Below are 25,081 nucleotides of genomic sequence, written 5' to 3'. Positions count from 1 at the left end.
TCCTTTACCTGTTAGTTTGTGCTTTCCTGTAGTTCTTCAGGAGATTTCTGTGTTTCCTTTTCAAAGGCTACTATTCCTTACCTGTGTTGTGCTGTATTCCTTTAAGATAGGTATTTATGTCCTACAAAGAATAATAGATCGAAAACTCAAACACAAGGTGGAAATCTAACCCTAGAAAAAGCACAAAAGTAGTCTTCTTGCAACAAAGCCAAAGGAAGAGAAATACACAAATATAATTCTATCTCTAACAACAAAAAAATAACAGGAAACAACAATCCTATTCTTTAATATCTCTTAATATCAATGGACTCACTTCTCTAATAAAAAGACATGGACAAACAGAGTGGATACTTAAAGAGGACTCAGTATTTGCTGCAAACAGGAAACCCACATAAGTGACAATGACAGACATTACCACAGAGTAAATTGTTGGAAAATAATTTCCCAAGCAAATGGTCCAAAGAAAAAATCTGGACTAGCCATTCTCATATCGAATAAAATCAACTTTCAACTAAAAGTTTTCAGAAAAGATAAGGAAGGACACTTCATATTCATCGAAGGAAAAGTCCAACAAGATAAACTCTGAGTCCTGAATATCTATGCTCCAAATGCAAGGGCACTTATATTCATAAAAGTAACCTTACTAAAGCTCAAAGCATATATTGCATGTCACACAATAACACTGGGAGATTTCAACACTCCACTCTCATCAATGGACAGCTCATAGAAACAGAAATTAAACAGAGACATAGAGAAACTAACCTCAGTTATGAACCAAATGGACTTAACAGATATTATTAGAACATTTCATCCTAAAACAAAAGAATATACCTTCTTCTTAAAACCTCATGGTACCTTCTCCAGCACTGACCATATAATTGATCACAAAACAGACCTCAACAGATATAATATTGAAATAATTGCATGCATCCTATCAGATTACCATGTACTAAGGCTTGTTTTCAATAACAACAATAGTGAGAGAAAGCTCACGTATACATGGAGGCTGAATAACACTCTACTCAATGATAACTTGGTCATGGAAGAAATAAATTAAAGACTTTTTAGGATTTAATGAAATTAAAGGTACAACGTACCCAAACCTATGGAACACAATGAAAGCAGTGCTAAGAGGAAAACTCACAGCTCAAAAAGAAATTGGAGAGAACATACATTAGCACCTTGACAGAACACCTAAAACCTCTAGAACTAAAAGAAGCAAATGCACCCAAGAAGAGTAGAATGCAGGAAATTCTATTAAACTCAGGGCTGATATCAACCAAGTAGAAACAAAAAAGGAGTATACAAAGAATCAACAAAAGTGGGAGCAGGTTTTTTGAGAAAATGAACAAGATAGATAATAAACCCTTAGCCTGGCTAACCAGAGGGCACAAGGTATACAAATTAACAAATCAGAAATGAAAAGTAAGACATAACAAGAGAATCTGAGGAAATTCAGAAAATAATCAGATCCTACTACAAAAGCTTATATTCAACAATACAGGAAAATATGTATTGAATGGATAATTTTCAAGACAGATACCAGGTACCAAAGTTAAGTTAGGATCACACAAAGCATCTAAACAGTCCCATAACTACTAAAGAAATAGAAGTAGTTATTAAAAGTCTCCCAAACAAATAAAGCCCAGGACCAGATGTGTTTAGTGCAGAATTCTATCAGACCTTCATAGAAGATGTCATACCAATATGGTGCTAACTATTCCACAAAATAGAAAAAGAAGGAACACTAGCCAATTGCTTCTATGAAACCATAATTATGCTTGTTGCTATTCAATATTGGCTGCACCCGTCCAGAAAGAGCACACCAAACCAATACCAACACGGTTCCATGTGGTGGATTTAATAAATCCCTTATTAAATACAAGGGGAAGGGGCCAGAGAAAGAACAGAAAAGAGAGTGAGGGTGGAGGGAGTCTGCTTTTATTTGTACTGTGAGGTAAAGATGCCCAGGTGGAGGTGAGACTTGAGCCAAAACGTCTTCTGGGAATGTATGGTGTTACCGCTAAAGGCAACACTTGATACCAACAATGCTTATACCTAAACCACACAAAAAAACAAGAAAGAAAGAGAACTTCAGAGCAATTTCCCTTATGAATATCAAAGCAAATACACTCAATAAAATTCTTACAAACCGAATCCAAGCAACCATCAAAATGATAGTCCTTCATGATGAAGTAGACTTCATCCCAAGGATGCAGAGATGGTTCAATATATGGAAATCCATCAATGTAATTCACTAGAGGGGCAGGCAGTGAAAGGTACCCTGATTCCTGCTGGAGATAGGTTGAAACCCCAGGACACTTAAAGGGGACTGCCGGTGCCTTCCCAATTTCCCAGGATATCAGTTCCCCCCAAAGACCCCTTTACAGAGGTTTGAGACAGACCAGTCATGTAGGGCAATGCTGCAAGCCCCTTGACCACAGGTCATGTAGGCTCAAGACAGATCAGAGGTAGAAGCAGGATCACACCTACAAATAAGTATATGAGGAGGTCTTCCCAAGCTCTCAGGACAAACCAATAGGAAGTACCTTCTGTCAGACACTGACCCATTCACAAAACTATTTAAGAGCAATGAAAGGCGTGCAGGAATTATCGTCTACGAGCCTGTTATAAGAGCTGTTACTCTGCCACTTGGACATGAGATCTGCTCTCCCCGGAAATCATCACTTCCAGAATCTCCCTTGCACTCCTCACTGGCTAGTCAGTCCCCTGCTGGTTCAGCCCAGCCCAGGTAACCAAAGTGGCAGGCAGTCGGGGTAAGGAGAAGGACCAGCAGTTGGGGTGGCAAATAAATGGTCCCCCTCCCTGCCTGAGATCTTTCTCCCTTTACCTGTACCCACACAACTAGCCAGCCTGGTCAGAGATCACTGTGGAGAGCACTAGGGCACCAGAGCCCTAAAATGTAGTGCTCCAACAATGATCAACAAAACTGCAGTGCAGGAAGGTGAGTCACCTCCCACAACTCTGGAGACTAACAACCTATCTTTTCCTGCTGAGTTTTCAGTCAGCACCATCTCGAGCTTAGGTCAAGCTGAAGGGGCACCTGAAGGCTCCTGGCCAGAGCTACTCTCTGGGGTTGGCTGAAGATCCCTCTAGCCCCTGTCTAAATCCAGACAGCCTGCAAAACAGCCTGCAATCGGTTTTGGCAAACTCCCTATCTAACCTGCTAATGCAGCAGACACTTAAAGCTACAGGGCACCTAGTTCTTTAATCTGCAGAAAGGCTTAACGTTTTGGACTTCTGTGGAATCCCCCAAAGCCGATATGCCAAGGGAATGTTCCCATTGGACAAACCGTTTCTCCTCTTTTCTGTGACAGTTCACTGACACACACGAAAACACAACATTAAAAAAAAAAAATTCCTCAGTTCCTGCACCCGCCCTCCCCCCTCCCCTGCCGGCAGTGTTGTTGCAGCTTTCCACAGCCCAACACCCACCCTGTGGCAGTGTGGGGTAAGTGTGGTCAAACTTCTAAGTCCTGTATCGCCTAGGGGATGTGCCCTGTGGCAGAGCTGATTCAAAAAACCCCCAAGGCTTCAAAGGAGACACTAAGCAGACTGTCTGCTCCTCCGTCTCCCCCCAGTGCAGGACTCCATTAAAAAAACAAAGGAGCTTCAACTTGCCTCTCCCCTTACTCCACCTCCCCCCATCCAACTAAGGAGATCTCTCCTTAGAGGTAATTGTTAAAACAGCCAACCAGATAAAGACCACATTAGGACAGAAGCTATCACCTATAAAGACAATGGAATACCCAAGGAAACCCAGAACCCCACCTCCAAAACACCCCCAATTCTAAGGGCCACTGTTGACAGCACACCTAAAAGCTCTAGAACAAAAAGAAATAAATAAACCCAAGAGGAGTAGAAAGCAGGAAATAATCAAAATCAGAGCTGAAATCAACCAAGTACAAACAAAAATGAGTGTACAAAGAATCAGCAAAACCAGGAGCTGGTTCTTTAAGAAAATCAACATGATAGATAAACCCTAAACTAACCAGAGGTCACAGAGAGTGTATCCAAATTAACAAAATCAGAAACGAATAGGGAGGCATACCAGCAGCATCTGAAGAAATTTAAAAAAAAAAATTAGATCCTACTACAAAAGTGTATATTCAACAAAACTGGAAAATCGGGAGGAAATGGACAATATTCTAGACAGATACCAGGTACCAAAGCTACATCAGGAACAAATAAACCATCTAAATACCCCCATAACTCCTAAAGAAATAGAAGCATTTATTGTTATTAAGAGTCTCCCAACCAAAAAGAGCCCAGGTCCAGATGGATTCAGGTCTGAATTCTACCAGACCTTCACAGAAGACCTCATACTAATGCTGTTCAAACTATTCTACAGAATTGAAACAGATGGAACACATCTAAATTCCGTCTATGAATTAATAATTGTATAATAAGGTTATACAATTAATCTTATACTGAAACCACACAAAGACCCAACAAAGAAAAAGAAGTTCAGACCAATTTCCCTTATTATTATTGATGCAAAAATACTCACAAATGTCTTACAAACGGAATCCAAGAACACATTGAAATGATCATCCATCATAATCAAGTAGGCTTCATTCCAGGGATGCAGGGATTGTTTAATATATGAAAACCCATCAATGAAATCCACTATATAAACTAACCCAAAGATAAGAATGACATGGTCATTTGATTAGATGCTGAAAAAGCATTTGACAAAGTTCAACACCCCTTCATGATAAAAGTCCTGGAAAAATCAGGAATTCAAGGCCTATATCTGTACATAGTAAAAGCAATATACAGCAAACCAGTAGCTAACATCAAACTAAATGGAGAGAAAATTGAAGCAACCCAACTAAAATCAGGAAGTAAAAAAGACTGCCCACTCTTTCCCTACTTATTCAATCTAATAGTCGAAGTCATAGCCAGAGCAATTAGAGAGTGAAAAGAGGTCAAAGGGATATAAATTTGAAAGGAAGAAATCAAATTATCACTATTTGCAGATGATATGATAGTATAGTTAAGTGACCCCCAAAAGTTCCAGCAGAGAACTACTTAACCTGATAAACAACTTCAGCAAAGTGCCGGGGTATAAAATTAACTCAAACAATTCAGTAGCCTTCTACTCAAAGGATAAACAGGCTGAGAAAAAAATTAAGGAAATGACACCCTTCACAATATTCCCAAGTAATGTAAAATATCTTCGTGTGACTTTAACCAAGCAAACGAAAGATCTGTATGACAAGAACTTCAAGTCTCTTAAGAAAAATTTGAGGAAGAACTGAGAAGATGGAAAGATCTTCCATGCTCATGGATTGGCAGGATTAATATAGTAAAGATGGCCATTTTGCCCAAAGCAATCTATAGATTCAATACAATCTCCATCAATATCCCTACTCAATTCTTTATAGAGATAAAAAGAGCAATTTGCAAAACCCAGGATACCGAAAACTATACTCAATATTAAAAGAACTTCTGTGCGAATCACCATCCCTGACTTCAAGCAGTATTACCGAGGAATCGTCATAAAAACTGTATGGGATTGGTACAGAGACAGACAGATAGATCAATGGAATAGAATTGAAGACCCAGAAATAAACCCACACACCTATAGTCACTTGATCTTTGACAAAGGAGCTAAAAACATCCAATGGCAGAAAGATAACATTTTCAACAAATGGTGCTGGTACTGAAAAGAAAATTATACAAATTCTAGGTTTAGAAATATAAAATTAAAAGAGTTAGCCCCAAAAGCCACAAACTCAGGGCTAAGCCCTGCCGCCAGGAATAGCAGGCCATAAAGATAAAGAAAAGGAATGCAAGATCCAGCTCAGGCTACCGAGGACTGAGCCATAAACCATCCAAAGACATCTCCCCAACTTACTCAGAGTCATACTTTAACCAGATGTCCTCCAGACCCTGATAAGCCCCTACTTGTGCTTTTCAGCCATTGTGTCCTGCAGAGAGCACTCCAAGAAACCGGGCAGCCCAAGCCTAACCAGAGGTGTTTCAAATACAAATGCTCCATCAATTTTGACAAACTTTTAAAAATAATGAGGACCTGAAGACCCTACCCTTCTCCTGATTTAGTAGCTCTGTTCCAGGAACCAGGGGACCATAAAACCTTCTGGCGTCCCCTTATCTCCTGGAGCCATAAAACAATCTTGTAACTTGTGATACATTCCCCTTTGACATCCCCCATCCCCTGGTGCTCACAGCCTCTGCCTTTAAATACTCTTTTTCCCAGCCTCTCGGGGCCGACACCTCTGTCTCCTGCGCAGGATACGTGTCGGCCTGGAGATCTCTGTAATAGGTCTCCGTAATAAACCTCGCCTTTGCTTATTACATCCAAAATGGTCTCTCTGTGTCTGGGGTCCGCGATTTCCCAAGACTTGAGTAAGGGTCTCTCTGCGTGGGATCTTTCATAATAATGGGGGCTCGTCCGGGATCTGCGTGACTACCCCAGACTCCGAAGACCCCTTGGAGGTGAGTTGGATGTTTGTCTGAGTGTTTCTGTGTGAGCGGCGCCGCATTTGTCAGTCTGTGTCTGTCTCTGTTTTGGTTCCGCCGTGTGTGTGGATATATGTGTGTCTTAGTACTGGTCAGTGTTAAGAGGGCAGATGGGTATTCCTGCCCTGTGGTAAGAGGGCAGATGGGTATTCCTGCCTTGTGCTGAGAGGGTGGATGTGTATTCCTGCCCTGTGCTAGGAGGGTGGATGTGTATTCCTGCCCTGTAGGAGAGTGGATGTGTATCCCCACTCAGTGCAGCTGCCTTTGTGGTCCGTGAGGACCCCCTGGCTGCGGAAGGGGGGACGCCCCGGGCCCGCAAGGCTGCAGCCCCTGGAAGACGTTCCACGGGCGGAGAACAGTCGGGAGAGCCCGGCTATGGACAGTCAGGAGGACCTGACTCTGGTTTTCTGGAACAAAGGAGATGGAATGCTCCTTTTACCTAGGCAGGAGTGGACGAGGAATCCCACTCCGTCAGAGGTCGAGTTCGGCTGCCTATTTAAATATAGGCACGGACAAGTGTGCTTAGTCGTTAGGACAAGAGGACACTCTGGAATCCTGTTGGGAGGTGGAATCAGATGGTCCATCTCATCCCAAAAGCAGCTAAGGTTAAGCTGCAGTTTGGGCCACGTACTGAAGGTACCAGGCATCTGTGAAAGTTGGTTATAAGATGCTTTGTCTTGATATTGTTTGTCTGGCTTGTTTTCTGTGGTATTGTCGAGTGTCTTTTTGGCTTTTGTTTCGTTTTTGAATTTTGGACTGACGACTGTGTTTGAATTTGGACTGACGACTGTGTTTAAAATCTTGGACTGATGACTGTGTTTGAAATCATGAAACTGTTTGCTTTGTTCGTCATAGAGTTTTACTTGGTCCTCTTGGTGCTTAAGTTAAGAGTTAAAAATAATTTGCTTGAGAAAAATTGTTTTCTGCCAGGGAGTTTTGTCTTTCTCTCTTGAGCATCCTCCCCAAGGAGAGAGGCCCCTCCCTTTACTCCCCTTGATCAGCCTAGCTGCTGTTAACAGTTGTGTAAACAGACATTAACAAAAACCTTGAGGACAAAACCTCTCGTAAATAAAAAAGTTCCCCAGATTAGGCCTCCGGTATGAAACAAGTATAGTGAATAAGAAACTTAATTTTATGGACCCCGCTCTAGTGGCGGTGTGTTGGTTGATAGCCAACGTTAATTTTTTAAAACATAGTGTTTTATCTGTGCTTGTGCTCGCAACACACAGTAGGGGGGAGCGAAATTAGCTGCGGAGCTGCTGCAGCGAGCATGGGGACTTCTCAAGTCTCACCCACTTTTTCTGGCTCTTCAGGAGCTGTTTAAAAGTAAAAGGCTTAAGGTAAAAAGAAACACTATAGAGAGATTTCTTAGTGAATTACTACACCTTGGTTCGCCATCTCTGGGAATCTCACAGTGGACAGCTGAGATAAGCTAGAAAAGGATTTAAATTTTGCTTGAGAGCAAGGAATCTTAAAGGCGGAGTTTCAGCCGGTTTGACACTTAGTGCGTAGCTGCCTAAAAGATCAGAAATGCTGTCAACAGGCTATAAAAAAGGGACAGGCTGTGTTAAAAATGCTACATAAAGAATAATCTAAAAAGGCTGAGAGTGAGGTGGGAGAGGACTCTAAGAAAAACAAGAACAAGAAAGGAATTTCTGCTTTTAGTGACCAGACCTTCAACTCTTGCTCACAGAAAGAGGGTGCTCATTAAGAGAAGTTCTTTAAGGAGCCTGCCTTATCTGCTGGCCCTATTCCAAGAGAGGAGCCAGTCTCCAGCATTAAATTACTTTTCTCACTGGTCATCATTAGCATGGAGAATGCCTTTGATCCTATCCCCACAGCAGCCAGTTCCTGCCCCTGTGGTAGAAATGTCCCAGGTTGGGGGGCAGAGAAGCCCCTAAAATAGTTTCAAAGAATCTACAACAAACTGTAAAGAACTTTGTTTTGTTTTGCCAGTTTGAATTTAGAATTCAGGCTTTGGCTGTGGCCGAGGTCAGGATTAATGTTTTCGTTTCCATGGGCCCTTAGCCCACTGAGACAGTTTGGTAAAGGACTACTACTACAGTCCTGATATTCAGAGACATGGAGAGAGCTATAGTTTTTTTTTATTAAAGGTTGGTACTATAGTATTAACAATCTCTTTATTAGATATAAGAGACAAGAAGCCCCAGGTGAACTGGTTACAATTCTTTTGTCAGCTGCTTAGTATCTAACACCCAGGTTCTACCGTCTCTCCATCCTTTTGTTATTAGTTCTTACTAGAAGCCTAGTGTCCTTCAGAGGCTGGGTTTATTGAGTGATAAAGCCACTGAGCTGGCACTAAAGGAAGGTACTCCTTAAGGGAAAATCTAAGTCCAGAGAGACAACCGGTAACAGATAGACTGCCCCTCTGCTCACTTTTCTGTTTCACAGACACAAGGTCTTTTTGTCCCAAGAAAGCCTCCTGGCTTAGCTGTGTGACTAAATGCTATTTGCCCTCTTCAGTGGACCTCTATCCTCAAGATTCCCTTGTTTTCTCACCATCCCATTTGAGATTCTTGTTAGTAACTGTTACAGGTCTTCTTTACCACCGAGAAAAGACGGAATCCTACTAGAGGCCAAAAAAAAAAAAAAAAAATGTTCCAGACACGATGGAAGGCCCTCACTTCTGCCTGCTCTCTTCAAACGCCTAAAGGTAGGGAGTGCCAGGTCTGCTGCCAGGCTCCAAGGGTGGGTCTCTGAGGGGCTAGAAAATGCCCCCACCAATCTGGCTAAGATAAAGAAAAGATATAAAGAAAAAAGTTACAAAAATTTGAAGGGTTAAGTTAAGTTACTGAGAGTTAGTATAAGTTACAGAAAAAGTAAGGTTAAAAAGAAAGAGGAAGTTAAAGAGCTAAAGAGAGATAAAAGACAAGAGAAGAACATATACTGGCCACAGTAGTTAGGGAACCTAGGAAGATAGTACCTGACAACAAAAGAGAATTCCTGGCTAAATATCAGTGTGCCTAATACGAAGAAAAAGGACATTGGGTCAGGGACTGCCCCAGAAAGAACAAGAGGGGACACTGGAGAGCCTCTTGGTGCTGGCTATACACAGAGATAGAAGGGAAGCCTGCCCAGTTGTTTTGTGGATACAGGGACCCAATGCTCTGTGCTCCTATGCCCCCCTGTGGGCCAATATCCAAAGACCTTGAGTGCAAGGAGCTACTGACAACGAACAATACTTATGGACTGCCCGAAGAACAGTGGACCTTGGTGTGGGCCGGGTAACCCACTAGTTCATAGTCATCCCTGACTGCCCCCATCCCTTGCTCATGAGAAAATTGCTCTCCAAATTGGCTTGCGTGGGCTGAAATGGCTGGATGAGGCCATGTGTATACATATCTATAGACTGTGTATGTGGAGCTTAAGACCTGTCTCAGTACACCAGTAACTGATGCTGAGAGTTGAATGGCTTAGTGCTTTTCTGCCTGAAACACACCGTTCCTGCCAGCCGGGCACTAACAATTATCACCCAATCCAGGACTTAAACTGTGATAGAGTGGCTGATAGAGTGTCCAAAGATGGGACCACTGGTCAGCTGCCATGGACTAGATTCTCCACCGGTTGGGGACAATCTGGTCACCTTGCTGCCCAATCCGGACCTGGAGCCACCACAGCACGAGTGTCAAACACTGACAGAAGCACATGGGTGGAGGAAAGACCTCTGCGACTGGCTGATTTACCCCTGCTGAAAGCCGAGGACCTTGTCCACAGATGGGAACAGTTCTCTTCATGAATGAAGGTCAGAGACAAGTGGGTGCTGCCATGGTGGACAACACAATGTCATCTAGAATGGCTGAACCTCTACCCCCCCAGCACATCAGCGCCACAGATGTCTTTGCCATCTCTTGGATGCCCGGATGAAGCCAACAACTGTGAGTACTATTCATTGCCCAGGAAAACAGGAGGGAAGAGATTCAGTGACATGGGGCAGTGACAAAACAGATAAAGTGGCTCGGGAAATGGCTATACAGGAGCCTATCCTGGTTACAGGCCTGCAAGAGACAGCCACTGAGAACTAGGATTAGACTAAGGGATGGCCTCACTTAGAAAAGGCCCAAATTGCTTAAAAGATAAAGGACAATGGCACACTTGAGGGGAAGCTATACTCCCCAGAGAACAAAGAAAAGACTCACTTTGCCAAATAAAAAAATAGACTCATTTAAGAGATAAGAAGTTTGTCCAAATAGTTAAAATATATATAATAGACTTTAAGATTTTAGCCAAGAGAGACAATAAAAAAGTATAAAATACGTCAATAAATAAATGCTTAACAAACAGGACAAAGAGACCTAGAGAGTTTAACGAAAAGTCGAAGTGAACTTCACTGAGATAAAACCAGAAAAATATAATCTCCTAGTGCTTGTAGATACTTTTTCAGAAATAGACCGAAGCTTTCCTCACCAAACGAGAGACGGCCTCTGCAATCATCAAGAAGATACTGAAAGAAATCTTCCCCAGGTCTGGAATGCCCAAGGTAATCTGGTCAGACAACGGTCCTACTTTCGTTGCCAAGGTAAGCCAGGGTGTGGCCAAATATTTAGAGGTCGATTGGAAATTACATTATATTTACAGACCTCAAAGTTCAAGACAGGTAGAGTAAATAAACAGAACTCTAAAAGAGACCCTAAACAAATTGACCATGGAGACTGGCACAGACTGGGTGACACTCCTTCCCTCTTGCTCTCTTCAGAGCAAGAAATACCCCTTCCAGATTCAGCCTTACCCCCTTTGAGATCTTATATGGGGCCTCAGCTCCCCTGACTATATTAGATGATGTTACTGAACCAACATGTCATAGTAATAATGATTTGTGTGCCAGGCTAAAAGACCTACAGGTGATACAGAAAGAAATCTGCTCACAGCTGACAGCAGCCTATGCCCCGGAGACCCCTGAGACATCCCATCAGTTCCAGGTCGGAAGCAGCTACACTGAGCCCAGACACTCGATCCTCGCTGGAAAGGACCATACCTGGTGCTGCTGACCACCCTGACAGCCGTCAATTCTCAGCCCTCACCAGCCGTGTACTAGCTGTTAGGGCTGAGAGCTGGGACCTAGAGAGAAATTCAGTCATGTTTGTCCTGGGTTCCATCGAGATAGGTGTGGGGATAGGCTTGATTTCTATTACAAATAATGTAACATTACATATGTTAGTACTCCTAACACTTCTTGGGACTGTGCCTCAGGGATCACAACCTATATAAGTTTAGAAGTTCTGAAAGACAGTCATGACCTTGGTGTATAGGTTCAGATAGTGTCCAGATTGGAATCCTGATGCTAAAGACTTAGTAAGAGACAAAAAAAAGGAGTTGAGAATTACTTAGGGCTAGGGCTATCTAGGTGCTACAAGGGCAGCACAAGGACATCTGCTGTTGCCCTACAATACAAGGCTTATAGAGAATTCAGAACTGCCATTGACTCAGATATAAAAAGAGTAAAAGACTTTTTAGCTGACCTCCAAGAATACCTAACCTCCCTCTCAGAGGTAGTCCTTCAAAATAAAAAAAGATTAGACCTGATATTCCTTAAAGAAGGAGCCTGTGTGCTACACTGAAAAAATGTTGCTTCTATACAGACCATTCAGGAGTAATTAAAGACTCCATAAATAAACTTAAAAAAAGGTTAGACAAAAGACAGACAGACAGAAAAACACATCAGAGATAGTTCGAGAGCTAGTTTAGTAGATCTCCCTAGATGACTACCCTACTCTCTGCTACAGCTGGGCCATTATTAATAATTTTCTTGGTTTTAGTTTTTGGCTCCTGCGTGACAAACAGGTTAATTGCTTTTGTTAAAAATTGAGAGGGTGCTGTGCGGTTGATGGTCCTGAGACAACAGTACCAGTCAGTTAGGACAACTGGTGAGACCAAATAAGACTTGATATCAAAATTCTAAGATTAGAATTATTTAGTAGGAGAAGACGGGAATGAAAAGAAAATTATACAAATTCTAGGTTTAGAAATATAAAATTAAAAGAGTTAGCCCCAAAAGCCACAAACTCAGGGCTAAGCCCTGCCGCCAGGAATAGCAGGCCATAAAGATAAAGAAAAGGAATGCAAGATCCAGCTCAGGCTACCGAGGACTGAGCCATAAACCATCCAAAGACATCCCCCCAACTTACTCAGAGTCATACTTTAACCAGATGTCCTCCAGACCCTGATAAGCCCCTACTTGTGCTTTTCAGCCATTGTGTCCTGCAGAGAGCACTCCAAGAATCCGGGCAGCCCAAGCCTAACCAGAGGTGTTTCAAATACAAATGCTCCATCAATTTTGACAAACTTTTAAAAATAATGAGGACCTGAAGACCCTACCCTTCTCCTGATTTAGTAGCTCTGTTCCAGGAACCAGGGGACCATAAAACCTTCTGGCGTCCCCTTATCTCCTGGAGCCATAAAACAATCTTGTAACTTGTGGTACATTCCCCTTTGACATCCCCCATCCCCTGGTGCTCACAGCCTCTGCCTTTAAATACTCTTTTTCCCAGCCTCTCGGGGCCGACACCTCTGTCTCCTGCGCAGGATACGTGTCGGCCTGGAGATCTCTGTAATAGGTCTCCGTAATAAACCTCGCCTTTGCTTATTACATCCAAAATGGTCTCTCTGTGTCTGGGGTCCGCGATTTCCCAAGACTTGAGTAAGGGTCTCTCTGCGTGAGATCTTTCAGTACAATTGGAGGTCAGCATGTAGAAGAATGCAAATTGATCCATTCTTATTACCATGTACAAAGCTTAAGTCCAAGTGGATCAAGGCCCTCCACATCAAACCAGATACACTCACACTAAGAGAAGAAAAAATGGGGAAGTGTCTTGAACACATGGGCACTGGACAAAATTTCCTGAACAAAACGCCAATGGCTCATGCTCTAATATCAAGAATTGACAAATGGGACCTCATAAAGCTGTAAAGCTTTTGTAAAGCAAAAGACACTGTCAATAGGATGAAATGGCAACCAACAGATTGGGAAAAGATCTTTATAATTCCTACATCTGATACAGGGTTAATATCTAAAACATACAAAGAACTCAAGAAGTTAGAATCCAGAGAGTGAAATAACCCTATTAAAAATGGGGTGCAGAGCTAAACAAATCATTCTCAGCAGAAGATTATCGAATGGCCAAAAAACAGCTAAAGAAATGTTCAACATCCTTAATCATCAGGGAAATGCAAATCAAAGCAACCCTGAAACTCTACCTAACACCATTCAGAAAAGCTAAAATAAAAAACTCAGTTGACAGCAGATGCTGAGGAAGATGTGGAGAAAGAGGAACACTCTTCCATTGTTGGTGGGATTGCAAACTGGTGCAACCACTTTGGAAATCAGTCTGGAGTTTCCTCAGAAAATTGGAGATTGCACTACCTGAGAACCCAGTATACCTCTCTTGGGCATATACCCAAAAGATGCTCCAACATACAACAAAGACACATGCTCCAGTCTGTTCATATCAGCCTTATTTATAATAGCCAGAAGCTGGAATGAACCCATATGCCCTTCAACAGGGGAATGGAGACCAAAAAGTGGTACATCTACACATTGGAGTACTACTCAGCTATCAAAAACAATGAGGTCATGAAATTCATAGGCAAATGGAATGAACTAGAAAATATCATCCTGAGTGAGGTTACTCAATCACAGGAAAGCACACTTGGTATGCACTCATTGATAAGTGGATATTAGCCAAAAAGCTCGAATTACCCAAGATGCAATCCACAGACCACAGGAAGCTCAAGAAGAAGGATGAGCAAAGTTCAGATGCTCCCACTCCTTCTTAAAGGGGATATATATATATATATATATATATATATATATATATATATATGTGTGTGTGTGTGTGTGTGTGTGTGTATGTATATGTATGTATGTGTATGTGTATGTATATGTATATGTATATATATGTATACTAGATAAGATTGATGAAGTTATAAAATGCATCATGAAAGGAACCGGATATAGATCTCTCCTGAGAGACAAATCCAGAGCATGTCCAATACAGAAGTCAATGCTAGCAGCAAACCACTGATCTGAGAACAAGAGCCTTGGAGGGAATTAGACGAAATATTGAAAGAGTTGAAGGAGCATGCAACCCCATCAAAACAACAATGCCAACCAAACAGAACTTCCAGGGCCTAAACCAGTTCCGAAAGACTATACATGGAATAATCCAGGGCTCCAACTGCATATATAGCAGAGAACAGACTTGTTGGGGCACCAGGGGAAGGGGATGCCCCTGGTCGTGCCAAGGTTGGACCACCAGTGCAGGGGAATATGAGGGGGGGATAAAGTGGATATTTAGGGGGAATACCATTGTGGGAGAGGGGGAGGGGAGGAAATATACAGGAAATTGGGAAGGGGAATAATGTTTGAAATGGAAGTAAAGAAATATATCTAATAAAAATTTTTAAAAAATTAAAATTTAGGAACCAAGAAGATGCCAATGCCAGTTCTAGCTATAATGTTTAGGTCCTGAAATGGAGAAAGGGAGTTAATAAAAGTGAAGACACTGACCACCTTTTGATTTTCAGGCAAGTGGCCACAAATAACTTGAGCCTTCTATATTTATACAATGACAAATGTGTTTACCCAAGCAGTGATATCATTGCTTACATTATTAAAAAAGACATAATATCCACATTTCAAAAGCTCTATCTTTACACAAAGCCCCCGATAGTTCCCCCTCCTCCTTCTCCCATTTTTTGGATCAATCACCACCTAAACTTATTTTGCATTAAAAAGCACAATTTCAGCAAGACAAAAGAGATGTCTGGCCAGGCATGTCCTGTAAACAGGAAGACATAACCCGTCTGGTAGCAAACATGGTTACATAGTTATGCATGGTGAGAGGCCGAATTAAACATTTGTTGGTAAACTATCTCTAGTTATTATCTCCTATCATAATTCCCTTTTAATTGCAGACAGACAAGTTCATTTTACAAAGCAGATCTTCTAGACATCTTTCTAATATATAGATCTTTGTAAGATGTAATCATTCTAAGAGCCATTTTCAAGTCTCTATCAATCCAACATAATCTCTACATTTCCCATGTCTCCATTGATCAGATATAGCTTCTTAAATATAGTTATGTAAGCAGGACCTACCTCTCTCCACAATTAACACAGACTTGCTCAGTGTGACTGGGTACTTCTCTAAAGATATGATTATTAGTCTCAAATTACCAGGATTTTTGGTAGCATCTGGAGGATTGATAGATACAAAAAGAGGTGAAGAACATTTTATCCCTTGAAAGAGTTTTGAGAAAGATGTAGAATCATCCACAGTGACTTAGCCTGTGTGACTCCAGATGGCCTTGTCCATGACTGATGAAGTGATACAATTTTGATAATGACTATATGCAGTAAAATGAAGGAAAGGAGAGCTTGTAGGGCATGCAAACTTGGTACTAAATATAAAGGCCACCAAATTTCCCTTGTCAACTGAGAAGTGGTTTAAATGGACTTGCCACATTAGAATCCTGTCACTGAATCACTCATATGCTATTCCTTGCAGCAGCTACATGGCCACTGCCAGAAAGAGGTAGCACCTCTGCTAAATTATTTCTGATACATGCATGAGGATCTGAGTGCAGTCTCCAGAGAATATGTAAAAAGTCATGGGACTGTGCTCCAAGCTAATCATCCTGGTGCCTGTGAAATGGAGAAGAAAGAAACCCTGTGGCTTGACAGAGCCCCAGTCTAGCTAAATTGGTAATTCCATGGTCAGCTTGAGACCATGTCACAAAATCAATACAGTAGAGAGTGACTGAGAATGATACCCAGTATTGACCTTTGACGTCCTTATTCCCACCTGTGGACATGCACCTGCAGACACATGTACTCCCACACAAACATGTACACACAAATTTCTCCGACCTTATAAGCAGACTCAAGCCTCTTTAGAAAGTTTCATGTCAATTTTTACCCTGCAACATCTCTCATACAGCACATTGTTCCTTATTGTTTGCACTTTATCTCTTCTTAGTTTTAGATATAGTATGCCCATTGTCTATCTTAATGGACTTCATCTTTAAAAATAACCTCAGAGTCATTATATTCATTCAGCCTCCTTGTCTTTAGGCAACAGAAATCATTTTTTTTTACTTATTTTTACAGAAGACTGGAGAGATGACGGAGAAGTTAAGAACATGTACTACTTTTGAAGAAGACCCATGTTAGATTCAAAGAACTAGATGACTCATAATCACTGGTAATTTCAGTTTCAGGGACCCAATACCCTTCCTTTTCTAGCCTCCACAGGCAACCCTATGCATGCAAATACTCACACATAATTTAATAAAGACACACACACACCCCCCCACACACGTTTACAATTTAAATTATTTTCTGGCCTTATTTTTTTTTTTACTAGGACGAAGACGGTAAAATTATTCAATCTTCTTCAAATTTCTGAAGGGGAACAACATTTTGCCTTCTCAATAGGAGACAAACCCCTCCAGATTTAGAGGAATCTAAATCCAAGTTGACACAAATGTCCATCATATACATTAATGTTCCTTTCGAATTGTCTTTTACTTTTCCATAATGGGTATTGCTTACAATTGTGTTGCTGTAGATTTGGTTTTACCACAGGCTTCTTTGATGCTCTGAGCTGTTTTGATTTTAATTTCCGCTCCTCTCTCAATTAGCTTCTCAGCCTACATTGTTATTCTATCTTATCATTCACTTTATACCATCCATGCTCCATAAATTTGAAGAAGATAACAACAATTTCTGCTTAAAGTGTACTTCTTTTCCTTATAGTCACTGTATTGAAAAACATAGACTTTTGCCTTTAATTGTTGTTTTGTTTCTTTGACTCGAGCTTTTTCCTTGAGTATAATAATATTGTTTTACTCTTTTAAATTTATCCTTTCCAAGTAAGACAATAGAAAACTTGTGGGGGTGCTTTGTAAATGAATATGAGGATGATCCCTCTTGTCTACATTTTGATGTCTTATAAATTTGAAAAATAAGTGCTGATTCAGCAACTAAATCCTGCACAGGCAACCACTGTGGAGAGTCCAGTGGAAGTGCTCCATGACTCCTGATGGATGTCAGATCCCCTTGGACTCATACACTTGACATTTTAAACTAATATATTACCCTAAACCCAGGTTGTTGGGGTATTTTCTTTCATCCTCTACCTCATATCTCAGAAAGAATGAAGAATATTATATTGGAACAAGGTCACTTGATTCTATTTCACGATGTGACTAAGAAACCTGGAATCTCCTAGTAGTATTCCTGATTTGGGTATAAAGGAGAACATTTTGTTTTATTTCTCTAGTTACATATAGTACATCTCAGTGTAGATGCCTATTCCTCCACCATGCAAGGAAAGGTCCCTATAAATCAAAGTGATACAAATGCAAGTGCTATTGTCTGGTCACCTGGTTACACAATTCCACTGTGGAAAAGTCTCTGGAATCTACATGCCCCATATTTAAGTTTTTTGATTCACCAATATGAGTAATACATGTTCATGAGTCTGAGCTTATAGTATCCAGGAGTTGTTTAGCTTATCTCTGCAAGACCAAGTTGCTTTCATATGAACTATATATGTATTCTTTTTTTAATTCTCAATATTATGTTCTGTTGCTCTGTAATACTAGGCAGAAATTCCATGTATGTAATTTTTTTCTTGCTCCAGAAATGGGAGAAACGGAACACACATATGTATAAAGATACTTTCTCTAAGTCTGGGTATGTATCACCTTTACAGAATTCGTACCATATCTCATGTCAATCTATTTCCTTACTTTAATTTATGCATATATTTTAAGTCCTATATTTATAGAATTCTAATTTTCTGATTCTTTTAGTTGAGTATTTGCTTGTTTCTGCATGTGATTGCACACATGTGGATGACGGAGTACAATTTATGGCATCCATTTCCTCCTTCCATTCTGTATGTCCCAAGGACCAAACCAAGGTTAACAGCCTTGGCAACCAATATCTTTACCTACTGAGCTATTTCACTCTTCCTAGTATATTTCATAATTTATCGTTGCAAGCCCAATTGCTACCCCATGCCAAAAAAGGAATGTTTTCTTGCTGGTGTGTGCTATAATCTAAAGCATTTCTTTTTTTTTTTTTTTTTTTTTTTGGTTCTTTTTTTTCGGAGCTGGGGACCGAACCCAGGGCCTTGCGCTTCCTAGGCAAGCGCTCTACCACTGAGCTAAATCCCCAACCCTAAAGCATTTCTTTAGATTAAGTCATTGTCCTCTTTAATACCCTATTATGATACATATAATATCTGTGGGCATGCAGAAACACATATACATACATAATTTCACTGACACACACTGTCGGTGCCCCATGCCTGCACCGAGACAGTACCGAGAATCGGGCGAAAGCCTGCGGAATTAAAGAAACACACACACACACACACACAGGTTATTATTAGGCATTCTTTTGTAAAATTTTTAATATCACTTCAATACACAAGCTTAGAGATATACACCCACAAACTCTCACCTACAAACTATATAGGAAGGTTTTTTATCAATGTGATATAAAACTAGAGATAACTTGGAAGAGGAAGAAGAAATCTTTTTTTTTTCTTTTTCTTTTTTCTTTTTTTTTCCGGAACCCAGGGACTTGCGCTTGCTAGGCAAGCGCTCTACCACTGAGCTAAATCCCCAAGCCCGGAAGAAGAAATCTTAACTAAGAAAAAAATTCTTCATAAGATTGTCCTATGAAAAAGCCTGTGGGCACTTTCTTATTCAATAATTTCGTTGGAGGGCCCAGCTCCCTGTAGGTTGTCCCACTGCTGGGTTTATTGTTCTAGCTTTTATAAAAACACAGGCTGAGCAAGCCATAAATATAGACCAATAAACAATCTTCTTCCCATGTCTCTCTAACATTTCCCGCCTGCTTAATCACTGGGATATCTTCCCACCCTACCTGATGCAACTAGGATTTGTTTTAGTGATTTTGTGTTTTGGACTGATGGCTCCTAATGGGATCATAAAATAAGACTTAAGTTGAATCTTTCAACGTTCTAGAAAATGTGTAGAATAATTTTATTCTAATACCCCCATCTTTGAGACACAGGACATCTATATGAAAGGTCAGAAAGTTTCTGCCATAAATATAGGCATCCTGTAAGGTTAATTCTTTACAACCAATAGGTCCAGGTAAGAACTAGGTAGATAAATATTAGCAAAATGATTGTACATTGTAAGGTTAGTTCATATAAGGAAGTAGCCATGTTTGAAAGTGTCATATAATTGAGGGCCACGTAAGGTAGTAATTCAAAGAAAAAAGTGACAGAATGTATCACAGATAAAATATGCCCAAGTCACATGAGAACAGCTTCGGAATAAGAGAACACACAAGAGTAGAGAAAGAGAGACAAAAATAGATAATAGAAAGACAGAGAGAAGTAGAGCAAGAAAGAGAAGTTGTCGTGTGTGGCATGTGTTTACAGAAGCTTTCTGGACATAATTTTACAGATTCAGGTTCTGAGAGAACAAACTATTCACTGGGGGAAAACAGAAAAAGCTGGAGAATTAGAAGGATCCAGAAGATTGTTACACATTGTCCAAATTAATGTGAGTCCATGTAGAACAACTCATGAAGATGCCAAGAGAAACCATATTGAATCAGGCAGCTTGGAAGGTTGGATTACATGTAGGCTAGAAGCTCCTAGTATTAGGTCTATAAATAGTAGAACAGAGGGAAAAAATACTCTGGCCTCAACCTAAAGGACGTATTTGCATAGCTTGGGTAAGACTCTTATCTCAGCACTTTATCTAAGAAAAGAAAAGTGACATTCACTTAGAAAGACATACAGACAGGCACACAGACAGACAGACAGACACACAAATACACAGAGACACACAAACACACAAACATAGAAACATAGAGCAGTGTGGGGAGGGAGGGAAGAAGAGAGGGAGGGAAGAAGGGAGAGAGAATGCTTGCAGTCAAGCATTGAACTGAGAACAAGGTTCCAAAAAGAGAAGTTAGAGAAAGAACTGAAGTAGTTGAAGGGGTTTGTCACCCCATAAGAAGAACAATATCAACCAACCAAACCCCTGCCCTCGATCTTCCATGGACTAAACAACCATCCCAAGAATACACAAGGATGAGCCTATGGCTCCATCTGCATATGAAGCAGAGGATTTCCTTTTCAGGCACCAATGGGAGCAAATACCCTTGGTCCTGTCATGGCTTGATGCCCCAGTGTAGGGAACTGTCAGAATGGGCAGGTTGGAAGGAGTGAGTGGGTGAGTGGGGAACTGCCCTCATAGAACAGGAGGCATGAGGGGAAATAATAGCTGGTTTCTAGAGGGCAAATCAGGAAAGGGGATAATATTTAAAATGTGAATTTAAAAAATCCCCTCCCCCAATGAGAGAAAAAGAAAGAGAAATAGAGAAAGAAAAAGAAAAACAAATGGGTGTACATAACTAAACAAAAGCAGGCTGGCGATGTGGAGGCGTTATTCCCATGATAGTCAAGCAGCTTCCGGGAAACCAAAGTCTTAGGGTTCCAGGGGAGTATGGTTGCAAAGCTGAAACTTAACGGAATTGATGGAAGGGCACCACCAGGAGTGGAGCCCGCAGCTTAATTTGACTCAAGATGGGAAACCTCACCCAGCCCGGACACAGACAGGATTGACTGATAGCTCTTTCTCGATTCCCTGGGTGGTGGTGCATGGCCGTTCTTAGTTGGTGGAGCGATATATTTGGTTAATTCCGATAACGAACGAGACGCTGGCATGCTAACTAGTTACACTACCCCCGAGCACTCTGTGTCCCCCAACTCCTTAGAGGGACAAGTGGCATTCAGCCACCCAAGATGGAGCAATAACAGGTCTGTGATGCCCTTAGATGTCTGGGGCTGCACGCGTGCCACACTGACTGGCTCAGTGTGTGCCTACCCTACGCCGGCAGGCGTGGGTAACCCATTGTACCTCATTTGTGATGGAGATCAGGGATTGCAATTATTCCCAATGAACGAGGAATTCCCAGTAAGTGCGGGTCATAAGCTTGCGTCGGTTAAGTCCCTGCCCTTTGTACACACCGCCCTTCCCTACTGCCGATTGGATGGTTTAGTGAGGCCCTCGGATCGGCCCCGCCAGGGTAGGCCCACAGTCATGGCGGAGCGCTGAGAAGACGGTCGAACTTGACTATCTAGAGGAAGTAAAAGTCGTAACGAGGTTTCCGTGAACCGGCGGAAGGATCATTAACGGAGAAGGCCGAGGGGGTGTCCGGTCCTTTCTCAGGCCCATGTGAGTCCCTCCTCTCACCAGGAGGCGCGTCCCTGGGTCCCAGTCGCCTTCTTGGCGCGCGCTGCGGCCGGTCGGCCAAGTGAGCGTTTCGGGAAAGGCGGGGGACGTTATAGAGCAGTGCGGTGGGGGGTCGGGTCTGGTCTGTCCAGGGACCTCCTCTGTTCTCTCTCTCTCCCTCCCTCCTCTGCTTCCGTCCTCGCCTCCGTGCGCCTGCCTCCGCCTCCGCCTCTGCCACTGCTGCCTCCACCGCCACCGCCTGCACCTCCCTTGCCCGCCAGCCAGCCAAGGCCCTCGGAGTACTGAGGTCATTCTGCCTCTCTCTGGACCGGCTCCGTAATCTCATCTCGTGTGCACCGGGGGCGGTACATGATCTCTTCCCGGGCGGTGGCCGGGACGCGCTCGCTCTCCTCATGGCACCTGCTGCCCCTCCGCCACAGCTCTCCCGCTCTGACGGTGCTGGGGTGGCTCTGTCGCGTGCGGGGGGTGCCTGTGCCACGGGTGGGCTCACGCACCCACCCCGCCGTCTGGGCCTTCGTGGCCGCCCCGCTCTTGTCCGGTACCTACCTGACCTGTTCCAGCGTGGAGGTTTAAAACCCGGGGGGGGGGGTCGCCCTACAGTCCGTAGGTCATCCGTGGGAGGGCTTCCCGGTTCTTCCCCCCACCTGGTGCTCCCTCAGACTCAGCGGGCCCCCTCCGGCTGCCTGCGCTTCCAGAGGTGGCGGTCGGGGGTCCGTGTCTGGAGCCCCCTCTGGGCGCCCGTGGGGTCCCAGCCCAAGCGCCCGACTTGCCCGCCCATTGGCCGGCCGCTGCCGGGTGCTGGGTTGGCGGCGTCCCATGTCCCATGTGTCCTGCCTTTCCGTTGCCGACCCTGTCTTTTTTTTTCATTTCACATGTATCCTTTAGTTTCCCGCTGGCTGGCCTGAGGTGGAGCTGCCTCGCCTTGGCCCCTCTCTTCCCATGCAGCAGGGGCGGACGGGTGAGCTGGTGCCGTTGTTAGCACCCATACAAGTTCGCTCACACCCCAGATACCGATACGACTCTTAGTGGTAGATCACTTGGCTCGTGTGTTGATGAAGAACGCAGCTAGCTGCGAGAATTAATGTGAATTGCAGGACACATTGATCATGGACACTTTGAACGCACTTGCGGCCCTGAGTTCCTCCTGGGGCTACACCTTTCTGGGAGTTGCTTGAGGATCAATTGCCGCCCCACCCCCCTGCGGTTTTGCTGCGGGGGGGGGGGCGCGTTGCGCCGCTGGGACTCTGCTCGCAGGGCCTCTCCCCTCGGCCATCGGTCTCCCGAAGTTCAGATCTGGGCGGCGTCTGGCGGTCCTCCACGCCCGGTGGGTCTGCGAGGGCCTTGTCCTCCCCGTCCACCAGTGCCGCTTGCCGGCCACCCTCCTCGTGGCTCCTTCCTGCTCGCTCAGCCGCTCCCGCTCCCATTCTCGCCCGCTCTCCCCCACAGTGGGGACGTGTTGGCGTGGGCTGGTCGGGTGCCTGGGCGCGAGACGGGCCCTGTCGCCGCGATCGGTCACCGAGCCTCTGGTCTGGTGGGAGGCGGGCCCCGCCCACTGGCTCAGTGCATCCATCGCCGCCATGCACCCACCAGTGCTCACAGAGAGAGCGACCTGGGAGGGTCGGATGGGGGTGGAGGGGCATACCACATCCGCTGGGGCCGGTCTCAGGTACCTCTCCTCCCCCCCCGCCCCCCGCCGGGGGCAGACCGCTCTGGTGCCAGTCGGAGGGATGCCGCAGCGTCCGTGCGCTTATGCGACTTGTCCCCGGGATGTGGGAGCTGGCCAGGGTAGAGAGGTGGCAGGCCCCGGCCTGGGACCTTGGCGCCCTCTTGCTCTCCTCTCCACCCGTCCGCCCGCGGCCACCCACGCCTTCTTTTCCTCCTTCCCCTCTCTACGGAGACCTCAGATCAGACGTGGCGACCCGCTGAATTTAAGCATATTAGTCAGCGGAGGAAAAGAAACTAACCAGGATTCCCTCAGTAACGGCTAGTGAAAGAGCCCCGCGCCGAATGCCCTCTGCATGCCGTGGCTCCGGAAATGTGGCGTACAGAAGACCCACTCCCCGGCGCCGCTCGTGGGGGGCCCATGTCCTTCTGATCCAGGCCCAGCCCGTGGACGGTATGAGGCCGGTAGCAGCCCCCCGTAGCGCTGGGCCCGAGTCTTCCCGGAGTCAGGTTGCTTGGGAATGCAGCCCAAAGCCGGTGGTAAACTCCATCTAAGGCTAAATACCGGCACGAGACCGATAGCCAACAAGTACCGTAAGGGAAAGTTGAAAAGAACTTTGAAGGGAGAGTTAAAGAGGGTGTGAAACCATTAAGAGGTAAACGGGTGACGTCAGTGCAGTCCGCTGGGAGGATTCAACCCGGCGGCACGTGTTCGGCCGTGCTGGTGATCCCAGCGGATCTTTCCAGCTCCCCGTTCCTACCGACCCCTCCACCTGCGTGTTTTTTCTCCCCCCTCCACGAGTCCCGCTGTCTCCGTCCCCGCTCCTCCTAACAAGGGGGTCGGCGCGCGTTCAGGCAGAGGGCGCGGGGTGTGGTGGGGGCGCGTGGGTTGGGCCGGGATTGGGGTTGGTGGGTGACCGCCCCAACCCTCCATCCCCACCCCCACCATCCACCCCCGCCCCCGGGTCAGCTACTTGCCTCCGCCGGGCGCACTTCCACCGTGGCGGTGCGCAGAAACCAGCTACGGGACCGCTGGGAAGGCCCTGCGGGGAGGTTGACTGGGGCGGCGGTGCGGCATCACCCGTGGGCCCCGGAACACCCCATCTCGAGTGTTATAGCACATCCTCTCCATACAGAAGACACTGACAGACAGACAGACAGACAGACACACACACACACACACAAATACATATTTAAATATTTAAAATGATGTTTTAAAAAAAACCGTCTTTCTGTTTAACAGAGGTTTAAAGGGAAGTTGGCTGACAGAACGTTTTTGTGGTTTTTTATTCCCTTTTTTACCAAATAGGAGGTAGATTTGTTGGGCCTTTTATTAAAAGTCAAAGTATTAAGTGGCCAGCCGATGTTTCAACTTTTCCCATTCTGTTCCTTTCATGAAAACCAGGGAGTGTTGCTTCTTTGGCTCTTCCTTTTTGAAACAAAATGAAAGGAGCTCTCAGTTGGCCTAGTTTCCCTGTTCATTTTCCGGCTTCCACCGTATGCTCGATGAAATAAAGTAAATAAATGAACATTTTCTGATTTATATCCTGCCTCTCCTGACTTACTGGCATCAGTGTAAAATGTAGGGGCTCCTGATATTGGAGTTCCCTTTATTATACGAGGGAGGATCCAGTTAGTT

At 44.1% G+C, this 25,081-nt stretch overlaps 1 non-coding gene and 1 pseudogene across 1 annotated transcript; both read left to right on the top strand.

Annotated features, from left to right (window-relative positions):
* Positions 1–20,805: 20,805 nt before the first annotated feature.
* On the top strand, positions 20,806–21,719 carry LOC148001943 (18S ribosomal RNA; annotated as a pseudogene; the record flags this gene model as incomplete).
* Positions 21,720–22,797: 1,078 nt separating this feature from the next.
* Positions 22,798–22,950, top strand: LOC120099627 (5.8S ribosomal RNA). The gene has a single exon (XR_015634982.1). It is a non-coding gene; the product is annotated as a 5.8S ribosomal RNA (ribosomal RNA).
* The last annotated feature ends 2,131 nt before the right edge of the window (positions 22,951–25,081 follow it).

This window comes from Rattus norvegicus, chromosome 12 (assembly GCF_021556685.1).
Source record: "Rattus norvegicus strain SHRSP/BbbUtx chromosome 12, alternate assembly SHRSP_T2T, whole genome shotgun sequence".
Classification (NCBI taxonomy): Eukaryota; Metazoa; Chordata; class Mammalia; order Rodentia; family Muridae; genus Rattus; species Rattus norvegicus.
This window is presented reverse-complemented; position numbering and strand designations above follow the sequence as displayed.